The 11,918-nt window shown below is 49.9% G+C and overlaps 1 non-coding gene across 1 annotated transcript in view; it reads left to right on the top strand.

Annotated features, from left to right (window-relative positions):
• The first annotated feature begins 10,110 nt into the window (after positions 1-10,110).
• The window catches only part of LOC142565154 (small subunit ribosomal RNA), a 1,815-nt gene continuing 7 nt past the window's right edge, over positions 10,111-11,918 (top strand). The window contains exon 1 of the ribosomal RNA XR_012824837.1: positions 10,111-11,918. This exon is cut by the window's right edge and continues 7 nt beyond it. This is a non-coding gene — a ribosomal RNA (small subunit ribosomal RNA).

Here is an 11,918-nt window from a genome sequence, read left to right as displayed (position 1 = left end):
ACTCACGCCAGAAAAAATCTCGTCTCTAAAGGGTATATATCTTTTTCTTGTGGCCTTTAGAAAGTTTGCATATTGATCTTGTGCATGTTTTATATTTTTATTATAATGTGGTTTATTCTACATAAAACTGGCACATCAATTTTGATTAATTGCCTTGTGTTATGTTCTACCATTGAATAATGGAAACAAAATATTTTAGCTCTGTTATTTGTGCATGTGATGGCCAATTCAGTATTTTTGCAGCAAAAAGAAAGTTGAAGGCTTGTTTATTTGAGTTATTGTTACCATGGTCTTTCAGCCGATAGTACAGTAAAAGCTCGTTAATTCGAACCGCAAGGGGAAGCCGCTTCAGTTCGAACTAACGAAAGTGAAGGAGAACAACAGTACACGGCGACTTGGAAGTAGTAGGGCATGCCAGAAATTTAATGCTTTAAAAAGTCCGTGATCATAGCCTGCCTTTTTTCCTTGAAGGTGACAGCTAGCACTTCTTGCTCTAACAAGCTAATGTGGCGGAAGGCCTCCTCTTTGCCTTCTTTAAAACTGAAAAAGAGACGGGCAGCATTCAATCCAGCCATGACCTCCGCAGCGGAGGGCCTCACTGGCGCGTCGTCTTTCTCCTCCTCCTCGTCACTGGCAGCGACAGGTTCAGCGCTTCTGACCTGAGAAATTATGTCCTCATCTGTCAGCGCACCACACACCACTGCACTCTCGTCCATGTCGACAAAGTCAGCAAAGATGTTGTCCAAAACGTCCGCCATGGGAGCGGTGACGCCGTCTTCAGGCGCAGGCGGCTGGTTTCCTCCTTGTAGAGCTTGTGCGCCGAAGCCACAGTGGCGATAGCAAGTTGCTATCGTAACTGCAGTTACTTGCTCCCAAGCACGCACATGCATGTGTAGCGCACTTAGGAGCGTCACCTGATAATTATTGCACAAAATAATTTGCTCCAACAGATGGCGCCGGTAAAATGATTTAAAATTTTGAATGATACCTTGGTCCATGGGCTGCAGTGCCGCTGTAGTGTTAGGTGGAAGGAAGGCTAGCTCAATGGACTTCGTCTCAATGTTGACCTTATGAGCCCAACAATTGTCACCGAGCAGGAGGACTTTCCGTCCACAACGCTCAAACTTTTTGTCCATCTTCGCTAGCCACTGTCCGAACAGTTCCCCCGTCATCTATGCCTTTCTGTTGGCCGCGTAGTCCACCAAGAGGGACGGGATCTGGGTGGCCAACGTAGAACGGAGAGGAGGCAGCCGCTGCTGCCTTCTGGCTGACCCCGCGCCGGTTAGATCTTTTGCCGATTTTGCTTTCTCTCGCCGTTCTCTTTGTTCCGGAGGCGATGCAGCCTTGTGTGTATGCAGTAAGTGCGCTTCTCTGGCAGTGTGCCAGGCGCCATGCCGCCGGCACGGTGGCGCGTAGTTCGAATTATCCGTGGCGGAACCTTCTCGCGCTTGAATTAATGGGCTTTTTTATACACAGACTTCTGGGGAGCTTGACCAGACAAAATCGTACAGTTCGAATTATCCATAAATTCGAATTATTGAAGTTCGAATTAATGAGCTTTCACTATACTTGTCTGCCAACTGTTTTCCATATTTTGCTCTTACAGTGAAACCTCATTAAACCGTAGTTGGCCGGAGCTCGGGAAAAGTACTTACTAAACAGCAGTACTGCTTAACCGAAATAGCATGAGATCGCCCACTTACCTGTCAAAAACTGAACTCTGAGAGAGTGCGATGAAAGGGGGAAAGAACAAGCAGTATTTATTCACTTTGCGCAACAAAAGTGTTATTTTCGTTTGATGCCGTGGCGGCCTAGCAGCAACAACAGCGGCCTGTCGTCGGCTCACTCATAATTTGCTCATTTGCGCAAGATGCGTGAGGCAGCCAATCGCAGTCGAGAATTCTGATCCGCATCGGGCTTGATCGTGATCAAAAGTGTTCACTGGTGTTACTGAAGCTGCGAGCCAGCTTTTCAGCCAGCCCCCTCTTCTCGCCAAGCACTCGCATGACAATCTTCTCATTGACATTGCATGTTCTCCATGCATGCAGGCGGTAGCGCAGCAGAAGTCGCGGGGCGCCTTTTTCATTGCCGGGTGCTGTTCTCATCGCGGCGATTGCATTCATGAGGCTGACGTTACGCGCAGCTTCTGCTACTGTCGGGCCTGAATCGTCCGTGCTGTCGCTTTTCATGTCGTCTTCGTCACTGTCGCTGGTTGACACTTTGGCAACAACAGAGGCAACAATGGCGAAAAGTCGAACCTTGTAGCCGACATCTCTTCGCGGTCGCAGCAGCGCTGCCGAGCAACTTCGCATTCTAAATGCCACGCACCGTAGCCAACAGTAGATCCTTGTCGTGTGCCAGCACCGACTTCTTCGTATCACGTTCGATAGCACGAACGATGCCTATTTGTTCTTCTATGCTGAGCACTCGGCGTCTTTTTTATCCGAGCTTCCGTATGACGCGAGTCCTTCTTTGCACGATGCCACAATGCTCTCTAGCGTGGCGCCGAAATGATGTTGATGTGGCTTCACGCGCAAACGCACAGGATGCTTGGAGGCCGTTCTGATTTCTGAGGCTTGTTCTGCCGGGCTGCTCGATGGAGACCACACACTGCTGTGATTGTGCGATGAAAAGTGGAAACGCTACTTGTTAACCGATATGCATGCAATAAGCTGGTACGGTTTATGCGGATACAAAACATTATTTTCAATGGGCACTGAGTCGGCGATTTCACTGTACTACTTTAAAACGAAACTACTGTTTAAGCGGGTACAGTTTAACGAGGTTTTACTGCGCTAGATTTCTGACTACAATTTTGCACAAGAACGCAAGCTGCAATCACCGGTGCATTACTGAAGTTAGTGCAGCAACTTGCTGCACTCGGATAGTTAGCCATATCTTTATTTTTCATCACTGTAGGTATACTAAGATGCTCATTATGGTCAGGTGTTAACAGTGCTCATGCATTGCAAGTCATATGGAGCAAAATGTGGTACTATCGGCATCAACTAAAACGTGAACAGTGGAGAGCATAACTGAAGGTTTAGGGTGGACCGTCCAGTCATCACCATCGGCAGGCGTGCTCATCCGGTTTGAATATACTACATGATGATGCTCCCCCTTTTCGTTTCTGTTCTGGCTCTCTTTTATTTGAATGTGACAGAAGAAAAATTGAAGAAAACAGAAGCTAAAATATCAAAGTACAGGGTGAGTATTATTGCCCATTGCGGTGAAACCGTATATGCTATTGGTGTCAAATGAAACGCAGTGGTACAGTTTGCACTGTCGTCATTACTCTGCCATAACCTTTCGCTTTCAAATAAAAGAGAACCAGAACAGAAACTAAAATATTGCAGTATAGAGGGAACATCATTGTGTAGGACGGTCAAACCGGAAGTATGTGCACGTCAATGGTGTCGATTGCATGGGCGCAGGCTTTACCTTCAGTTAGGAGCTCCGTTCGTCATTTCATGTCGATAGTATCTCACTAGCAGTAGGTGTAACAGCTTTTATACATGGATGCTTCATAGCTTCATATTAAATATGAAGTAATCAAGCACACCACTGTTACACACGACTGTGCAGAACAATAATAGCGCACTTATTTTTTTAAGGAAATTAATTCATGCGTTCACAAGCAGTAGTGGCTTCCTTTGCAAACTAAATTTGTCTTTGCCTACATACTGTGCTGCAGTGACTTCTGAATGTGCCCATGGAGTAATAAAGAACTGTGCTTAGTTCTGTGTTTTCTTTATGAGGTTAATAGTTTCACTTTCTATGCAGCGATGTTTGCCATCTACATGGGCGACGTGACAAAGGAGGTGGCGGACAAGCGAATGAAAATGGTCCGCAAGCATTTGTCACAAAAGCTTGGTGACGTGCAGCGGCGCTGAATTGTGTGTATCAGCCAGGAACATTAAGGTGTTCAATAAATCTATCAGTCGGAGCCTTCAGGTTCCCAGATGTCACATCAATGCATACTCTCGTGCCATGGAGGAAGAGTAGATTTTAATGAAGAGAAAGGAGAAGAGGTTGGCCTGGAGAGCTTGTCTCTAGCCTGCTATCTTCCCTGGGGAAAGGGGAAATGGTAAATACAGGAAAGGGTTGGTGGCGGGTGATTGTTATGGTACAATGAGCTACTATATACACATCCAATATGCGGAGGCGTACTGTAGATGCAATACACGCAAGAGTAATCTTGTCCACACAATAAGTTATCATGCAAACCCATTTTGCACTGTCTCCATGTCTCGCAGGTTCTAGAGGCGATCGTCTAAACCAGTCTCATGTAGAAAGTTCAAGAGACTTTATGGCACGTTGGGCACAGTCAACTCTTCACCACGTGCCCAGAATCTTTTCTTCCTAAAAGGGGCGATAGTCCAAGCAGTCAACACTAGATTTAAGTGTTCTTCATTCGCCCGCTTAGTGAGGGCACACACAAAGTACTTGAGCTATTGTCTCGGGAGTGTGACAGACGCTACAGTGCTGAACATGAAGGCTGTGATGTGCAATTTTGTTGCCTTTGACCCTCTTGTTGCATGTCACCCAGAAAGAGTATAGAGCACCAACAAGATGACATAGGATGGGACACACTCAAGCATAAGTGTGTGTTACCCATTGTGTCCTTGTTTTGTTCTTGCCCTTTTACTCTTCTGTCTGTGCTGTTTTGTTGCAACTGTTACATCTGTTCTACAAATAAAACGGACTGTGCTAAAGTTGCACCAACCAGAGGGGTGGTCAATGCAAGTGTGGGAGGATTTATTCATTTTTATTTATTTATTTATTGCCGAAGGATACTCTTGCATCTCTTCTAACTGGTCACAACTGATTGTGATATAGAATCGTCACTTACAGCGCATACATAGACGAGGGACCTCGTCTATGTAGGCGCTGTAGGTGACGATTGATACCATTGAATACGAACTAGCCCGTACCCAAACCTTGCTGTGATATAGAGGTTCCTAAACAGGAATAAAGTACCTCGGAAAGGCTGGCTATATTTGAGCAAGCAGGTGGCAATTAATGAACCGGCCTGTTAACAAGTTTTTTTCCAGGCTGCCTGACTATATGTATGTTTTTGTGGTCCCCTCTGTTGTCTGCAGCACCTTTGTTAAAGTCGGCTGCTGTATATATAGTACAGCCCTATTTGTTATGTGACAGTGGTTATGCTATATAGCTTTTGAAATCTAGTCTGGCTTCTGTGTTAGCTGTAAAGTGCATGCCTTTGTTCATTCATCCAGTAATAATATATTGTGGTCAGTTGTTATTTTTTGTTTTCTGCATCCTCAGGCATTCTTGCTATGACAACAAAGTACTTATATAATAATCATAGTGGTAAGATATTTGCAGCAAGAGCAGTCCTCTGTGCTGTCACCCTGCTACAATACAGCATTTTAGCGGAACATTTCACCGAGCCTGTGCCAAAGAAAGCAGAATGAAAGCTTCATTCCATTCATGCTGTCTTCGGTTAGTACAGGAAGCATCTTCAACAGCAGTTAATGCGGCAGTTTTTCAGGTCACTTTGTTGTTATTGAATGACTGCGACTCATTTATGATAAAGCATTTAGTACAATTTTGTCATTTTAATTATCTCTAATACTGTAAGCCTGTATTCTTGCCCACATATAATGTTTTTTCCCTACATTTCTGCAGAAGTACCCTTGCTGTAAAATATGAATGGTGTATATTTTCCATTAAGACAGTATATTCTGCATTTCATGTTTTTTCTCTTCCCATCTGCTTCAAAAGGGGAGGCTGTTCCAGAATTTTCTTCAAGACAGTTGGTTTTGCACCAATTTCGTCAATGCAACAACAAAACCGAACTGCTCATGTCGAGTGCAAATAAAGCTTCAGTTACCTCAATTTTGTTTGTCCTGTTGAAAATGGAGTGTAGAATGCGCACATGCCTGCCTACTGACTGGCATACAAGCTGGTTGAGACACAACAAAAATGTTAGTCCTTCAGCCTGCGTAGCAGCTGTGCCAATACGTCCTAAAATTGATGCAATCATGCATTTTTGCCATTAACCGATAAGCTAGTAGGGAACGATAGACTGGTAGAGACCGATAGACTGGTAGACCATCAGACTGGTAGACCATCAGACCGGTAGACCATCAGACTGGTAGACCATCAGACCGGTAGACCATCAGACCGGTAGACCATCAGACTGGTAGACCATCAGACTGGTAGGCCATCAGACTGGTAGACCTTCAAGGTCCAAAATTACGTATAGCCATCAGACATGTAAGCCAGTAGCTTGATGGAATTTTTGACTGGGAGGTGACTTTCTTTGAGGCATTCGTTTCAAGCCCGGGCGCAAGTGTAATATAGCACGCGCATTTCCTTCATTTCTTATTATTTACCGCAAGGCCCACTGAAAATTTAGATACGGCACAGGCCGGGACGGATCGCAACGTGTAGAATCGATCGGTAGAATTAGGTAGCATGCCCCATGTACGAAGACGAGCAACATAGAAGTGAATGAAAAAAAAATAAATATAGAAAAGACTGCGCACTCCTGCCAACCGGAAACAGAGGGGGGAGAAGAATCGCCATGTGAAGCACAGGTATTGTATATTAAAAAAAGTGCTACCTCATAATCTTTACCACTATCGCGCGCGCGCGTGTGTATATGTATACACACACACACACACACATATATATATATATATATACATATATATATATATACACACATGCACACATGCTAGCATAGCTTAAACGCAGCTGGGAAGCTCAGCCTTACACAAGAAGAAAGCACCACCCCTTTCGCAATCCCCATTTGAAACATTTAAGTGAGAAACGTGAGTACAGCCAGGTCGTTCGAAACTGGCGCGAAAACGCATTGGCGCCATCTGTGTACGGAACTAGGAAAACCTACGGACTTCGCCATACAGAAAGAAAGGTAGATGGCGGGAGCGAACGAGAGCCAGTGAGTAATGGCAGAAACGTCTTGGGAAGAGAGAAAAAAAACACGCAAAGGTTGTTGGCTTGTGGCAGCATTCTATTTTACAGCGAGTAAAGAGCATAGCAGCTTCTACATGAGCAGCTAAAAAAAGAAGAACGTGAGAGAGGGAGACAAACAGGCGTGTTTCCTTAGAATGCAGAGCATGCAGCACACAAAATCAAGTGCCAAAGAGACCGGGAAAGCAGATGGCGCAAAGGTGTATGTCGTCAAAGCTTGAAAGCAATTTATAAACTACAAGGCGTGCCGAAGTCAACCTACTCTCATCAGGTTGCTCCTACCTCCAATTGCATTTAAATTAAAATTACAGTCGCCTCAAAGGCAGAGAGATAGAGAGAGAAAATAAATACACTCGCTTCGTGCAGCTGCGCCCGTTCAAATTTTCCACAAGAGCACTCCCGAAAGCTCAAAGCCCGCTGCTGCCTGGCCGGAATGCGCTCGCTTCAGGAAATCGCCGTGCTTGCCTCGGCAACCAAGAGGTGTCGCGCGGTACACTGCTGCATTGTAGCACACCGGGAACCGTGCAGACGTCGGCGATCGCCTCGACATCGCTGCGAGCGCTCGAAGAGACCAAGTCCGAAACGACGTCAGCCGGGGCGGCGAGAGCTCGATACCCTTCACGAAACTTCTGCGTGTATACCTCCGCACGGCCACGACGGAATCGCTGGCATCCTGCTCGCAGCTGCATTGTGTCGCGCCGGGAATCGTGGAAACACCACGCAGACGTCGGCGTCGGCCCCGACATGACTTCGAGCGCTCGAAGAGACAAAGTCCGAAACGACGTCCGCCGGGGCGTCGAGCACGCCGCCTGCGCTGGTCGCACTCGTGCTCGGAAATGGCGAAGGGAACCGTGCTAGCGTGCCTTGAATCGGTGAGCGGCGGTACCGCGGCGATAGCGAGAGCTCGTATCAGCCGCGCTATATTGGCGCTCGGCTCGGCGCAGTACGCCGCCTCGTCGCACGAGTACGGCCCCATGGAGGTCTGGCCACTTATCGCTGCCATTATAAGGCCATACGGTCCCGGCCGACATTGTACCGCAGTGCGATTTTCGGCTTGCGCGTCTTCGTAGCTGTTTCCGCGCACTGCTGCGGAGTCGAGAGTCGTGCCCAGGCACGGCTACGCGAGCGCTCGAAGCGACAGAAGTTCGAAACGACGTCAGCCGGGGCGGCGGGAGCTCGATACCCTTGACGAAACTGGCGTACAAGCCGCCGCACGGCCACTACTTAGTCGGCGTCACCGTGCAGAGGGCTGCACTATAGCTCGCCGGGTACCGGGAGAGAACCGGGCGGGCGTCGTCGTCGGCCCCGCGACGTTGGCGCGAGCGCTCGAAGAGAGAAAGTCCGAAACGACGTCAGCCGGGGCGGCGGGAGCTCGATACCCTTCACGACACTTCTGCGTGCACACCGCATCACGGCCGCGACGGAGTCGCTGGCATCCTGCTCGCAGCTGCATTGTGTCGCGCCGGGAATCGTGTAAACACCACGCAGACGTCGGCGTCGGCCCCGGCATGGCTTCGAGCGCTCGAAGAGACAAAGTCGAAAACGACGTCAGCCGGGGCGTCGAGCACGCCGCCCGCGCTGGTCGCACTCGTGCTCGGAAATGGCGAAGCGGACCGCGCTAGCGTGCCTTGAATCGGTGAGCGGCGGTACCGCGGCGATAGCGAGAGCTCGTATCAGCCGCGCCAAAGCGAAATATTGGCGCTCGGCTCGGCGCAGTACGCCGCCTCGTCGCACGAGTACGGCCCCATGGAGGTCTGGCCACTTATCGCTGCTATTATAAGGGGCTATACGGTCCAGGCTGACATTGTACCGCAGTGCGATTTTCAGTTTGCGCGTCTTCGTAGTTTCCGCACTCTGCTGCGGAGTCGAGAATCGTGCCCAGGCACGGCTACGCGAGCGCTCGAAGCGACAGAAGTCCGAAACCACGTGAGACGGGCCGGCGGGAGCTCGACGCCTTTCACGCAACTTTGGCGTACAAGCCGCTGCACGGCCACTACTGAGTCGGCGTCACCGTACAGAGGGCTGCACTATAGCACGCTGAGAACCGGGAGAGAACCGGGCGGTGAGAGCTCGATACCCTTCACGAAACTTCTGCGTGTACACCGCCGCACGGCCACGACGGAATCGCTGGCATCCTGCTCGCAGCTGCATTGTGTCGCGCCGGGAATCGTGGAAACACCACGCAGACGTCGGCGTCGGCCCCGACATGGCTTCGAGCGCTCGAAGAGACACAGTCCGAAACGATGTCAGCCGGGGCGTCGAGCACGCCGCCCGCGCTGGTCGCACTCGTGCTCGGAAATGGCGAAGGGGCCGGGCTAGCTTTCCTCGAATCGATCGGCCGGGGGCCGCCCCGTAGGGGGACCGAAATGCGATCGCTCAGGAAACGGCACTGGCCATTCGCGAGAAATTGCCGTTCGCGCATTCCATGGACGCGCTGCAGTTTCACGACTTCGGCATGGTGCTGCCGACGTAAGCTTTGAATCTTGCTCGCGGCGTTACGAGGCGGCACGATTTCCGCCAAACGCTCGTCGAAAGTGGCACGAGTACGGCCCCATGGAGGTTTGGGTACTTATCGCTGCTATTATATGGGGGTCCCAGAGAGCAGTCGCCCCCAAAGCGACCTGGGTGTTTGATGTGCGGCGGGCTTCGTGCCCGTCAAGCGTGTCCCCGGTATCGCTCCCGTGGATCCCACAGCTGACGTCTGCAGCCTCATCCGCTTGATGCGTTAGGGGCTGGTTGTCGGACGACGCTTTTTCCACGATATCGAGGTGTATTCCCCATCGTCCTCGGACGAGTCAAATACGAAAGCGCCGAAGGCGCGGGCGTGACCCGTCGCCTGGCGGCTTTGCCGTCTCGGCTACGTTGCAAGTGTCGGTCGGTCCACCAGTGCTGCGGGCTCGAGAGAAACCGCAAGCCGCGATCGAGTTGACACAACCAGTCTATCGAGAATGTTGCGTGCTTCTTGCCACGTGGCGATACCCGGCCCTGCGGGGAGGGCGCCGTAGCGAGCTCGAACGCCGTCGTCTCGGACTGTGCAACGTGCTACACTTTGCGAGAACGAAGCGTTGTGGGGCGCCTGACGGTTGCCTCGGCATCGCAAAAACGGCGTCCGGCCTGCTTGAAAGGCTGGACGCGCAGTTGAACGATTACCTGGTTGATCCTGCCAGTAATCATATGCTTGTCTCAAAGATTAAGCCATGCATGTCTAAGTACATGCCGAAATAAGGCGAAACCGCGAATGGCTCATTAAATCAGTTATGGTTCCTTAGATCGTTTCTTCCTACTTGGATAACTGTGCCAATTCTACAGCTAATACATGCAGTGAGCCTGAAGCCCTTTGGGCGACGGGTGCTTTTATTAGACCAAGATCGATCGGGTTTCGGCCCGTATTGTGTGGTGACTCTGGATAACTTTGTGCTGATCGCCTGGCCACGAGCCGGCGACGTTTCTTTCAAGTGTCTGCCTTATCAACTTTCGATGGTAGGTTACTTGCTTACCATGGTTGTTACGGGTAACGGAGAATCAGGGTTCGATTCCGGAGAGGGAGCCTGAGAAACGGCTACCACATGCAAGGAAGGCAGGAGGCGCCCAACTTACCCACTCCCGGCACGGGGAGGTAGTGACGAAAAATAACAATACGGGACTCTTTTGAGGCCCCGTAATTGAAATGCGTACACTCTAAATCCTTTAACGAGGATCAATTGGAGGGCAAGTCAGGTGCCAGCAGCCGCGGTAATTCCAGCTCCAATAGCGTATACTAAAGCTGCTGCGGTTAAAAAGCTCGTAGTTGGATCTCAGTTCCAGACGAGTAGTGCATCTACCCGATGCGACGGCTCGGACTGAACATCATGCCGGTCCTTTCTTGGTGCACTTCATTGTGTGCCTCGAGAAGACCGGTGCTTTTACTTTGAAAAAATTAGAGTGCTCAACGCAGGCGAGTCGCCTGAATAAACTTGCATGGAATAATAGAACAAGACCTCGTTTCTATTCTGTTGGTTTTTGGAATACGAGGTAATGATTAAGAGGGACACACGGGGGCATTCGTATTGCGGCGCTAGAGGTGAAATTCTTGGACCGTCGCAAGACGAACTACTGCGAAAGCATTTGCCAAGAATGTTTTCTTTGATCAAGAACGAAAGTCAGAGGTTCGAAGGCGATCAGATACCGCCCTAGTTCTGACCATAAACAATGCCAATCAGCGATCCGCCTGAGTTACTCAAATGACTCGGCGGGCAGCTTCCGGGAAACCAAAGTGTTTGGGTTCCAGGGGAAGTATGGTTGCAAAGCTGAAACTTAAAGGAATTGACGGAAGGGCACCACCAGGAGTGGAGCCTGCAGCTTAATTTGACTCAACACGGGAAAACTTACCCGGCCCGGACACTGGGGGGATTGACAGATTGAGAGCTCTTTCTTGATTCGGTGGATGGTGGGGCATGGCCGTTCTTAGTTGGTGGAGCGATTTGTCTGGTTAATTCCGATAACGAACGAGACTCTAGCCTATTAAATAGGTGCGGGGTTCCCAGCACCTTACAACCTTCTTAGAGGGACAAGCGGCTCCTAGCCGCACGAAACAGAGCAATAACAGGTCTGTGATGCCCTCAGATGTCCGGGGCCCCACGCGCGCTACACTGAAGGAAGCAGCGTGTCTTTATCCCTGTCTGAAAAGACTGGGTAACCCGTGGAACTTCTTTCGTGATTGGGATAGGGGCTTGCAATTATTCCCCTTGAACGAGGAATTCCGAGTAAGCGTGACTCATAAGCTCGCGTTGATTACGTCCCTGCCCTTTGTACACACCGCCCGTCGCTACTACCGATTGAATGATTTAGTGAGGTCTTCGGACCGATGTCCGGCGCGGCCTTTTGGTTGCGCCGGTCTGTTGGAAAGATGACCAAACTTGATCATTTAGAGGAAGTAAAAGTCGGAACAAGGTTTCCGTAGGTGAACCTGCGGAAGG

The sequence above is a fragment of the Dermacentor variabilis genome, chromosome 11, assembly GCF_050947875.1.
Source record: "Dermacentor variabilis isolate Ectoservices chromosome 11, ASM5094787v1, whole genome shotgun sequence".
In the NCBI taxonomy this organism is placed as follows: domain Eukaryota; kingdom Metazoa; phylum Arthropoda; class Arachnida; order Ixodida; family Ixodidae; genus Dermacentor; species Dermacentor variabilis.
The sequence above is the reverse complement of the archived record's forward strand: the minus strand, read 5'-3'. Positions and strand labels throughout refer to the sequence as shown.